Source organism: Helianthus annuus, chromosome 17 (assembly GCF_002127325.2).
Source record: "Helianthus annuus cultivar XRQ/B chromosome 17, HanXRQr2.0-SUNRISE, whole genome shotgun sequence".
Classification (NCBI taxonomy): domain Eukaryota; kingdom Viridiplantae; phylum Streptophyta; class Magnoliopsida; order Asterales; family Asteraceae; genus Helianthus; species Helianthus annuus.
Genome location: NC_035449.2, coordinates 162,831,991 through 162,834,089, shown reverse-complemented (window position 1 = coordinate 162,834,089; position 2,099 = coordinate 162,831,991).

Here is a 2,099-nt window from a genome sequence, read left to right as displayed (position 1 = left end):
CAAAACACTGCAAATCCTGTTGTTGTTCGAGCACAGTTTCCACCTGGATCGTGGTATAACTGTGGTGATCTTACTCACTACCGGAACAATTGCCCAAGACTTTCTAATGCAAATCCAGCACGCAGACGAGTATTTAACATAAACGAGGCAAACGCGAACGACAATGCAGCAGTGAACAATTAGTCTTTTGTATTTCCTTTGTTTGTTATCTTTTGACATTTGAGACAATTCAGTTATTATAAATAAAATGGTTGTTCCAATTTTATTTCCAAAACTGATCCGATTGTATATGTGTTGGCATACCTCTACAATATCGACACCAAAGAACCATGTTCTTTTCAGAACAAACTTCTCGTGTGATTCCTTTATTCTATGATCATTTGTGATCTCCCCAAAAATCCTAAGTACTAGTTTCTTTTAAGAAACAAAGTACAGGTGCAATTCTTAATCAGATACTTGAAGTACCATTTCAAATCTTTGATTTGATAAAGGTACTGTCGTAAGTCCTTAATTGGATTCTTTATTTATCCTAATACGAATGTTATAACACCACAGAAACAAATTCCAAATCCTTATAAGATCTTCCTATCTTCATAGATAGATTCTTGAGGATATTTTAAAGTACTAATTGAAGTCCGTGATTGGATTTCTAGTGTACTTCAAATTCACAAACGAGCTAATAACTAAATTTAACAAATACACAATTTTGTGATTTTGTGTTTACATGTAATCCTAAAGCTCGTTATCTAAGTCCTGGTGGAATCTTCCGTGTGTTAGATTCTCAGAAGGATACTCAAAGTACTGTCTTAAATCCTTAAGGGGCTTCTATACAAATAGTAAGATGTAACACCACGTAAAAACGTGTCCAGTTATATATAGACACGTGTCCCGAACCTTAAACGAGTGTATTCACGTGAAGGACTTAAAAGGTCAACATGCCCAAACTTGAGCCTCTGATTGACACTTCGTGGGAGATTTGTTCTTAATCGAAAGGTTAATTGAATATAAGAAGCCATTTCGTGTATACATATGAAAAAAATGAGGCTACGGAAATTAAATATGTCAACATGTTAAGTTTACCTCTGAATGACATTTATGGATAATTCCCGAAAGCTTTACAAATTATATTGACACGTTGATAAATGGCTATTAAGGAGGTTAAACCTCGGCTACTAATAATAGTTCATAATTCAATTCAAGAATTTGAAGTCCATGTGAAAAGCCGACAAACCTTCATGTTTGGACAACTTCTTTAAGTACAAGGAAACACAATTGCATGGCATTGTTATTGGGCATTCAGAACTGGTTATATGGACTATTATACTGAATTATGGGTCAAGATTCGGACAGTAGAAATGCATGGTGAAGTGTATAAAAGTTATAAAAAATTTTGTCCTCTGGTCAACGGTTATGGACCGTATGGCCCTAAGCTTACGGTCCGTAAGGTGGTAACTGGGCGTTGCAAATTAAAGTTCGGTTACGGACCGCATACGTTTTGACTTACGGTCCGTAAGAGCTGGATACGGACCGGAAGACTTCCAGCTTACGGTCCGTAAGATCGTCGCTGGGCAGAAATTTTGGACAGATGTATGTTAAGCTGTTAAACCAACTTAACCATGTAAATCTCAATACCATGGATTGTTGGACGGTAAAAATAAACCACTAGGACACCGGGGGTGATCCTAGGGCCTTCCATAACAGCTGGGATTGATCCAAGAGCTAATGATCAAGATAAATAGGACCATTGGGTTGAACTCTCATACCACAATTGCAAACACTTCACTTGTGGGACTTGCTCTGGAGCTCTCAGCAGTAACAAGTGGACTTGAAGTGTAGAAAAGATTGCTAGGACCATTAGTAAGCTTCTAATTACTCCTTTAAGTTGTTTAATTAGTTTAATTACTTAAAAGTCAAACTTAATGTATAATTAGTTTGACTTTCGTTTTTATTACATGTGGCTTAACCACTGATCAAATTGAAAGTGGTTATGAAACCACATTAGTATAGGTGATTAACCCCTAAAAGGGTGTCCCCTAATTATCTTGTTTGACTGGTTAAATGTCGGGTCAAAGTAGTTTGACAAAAAGTTAAACTGGACA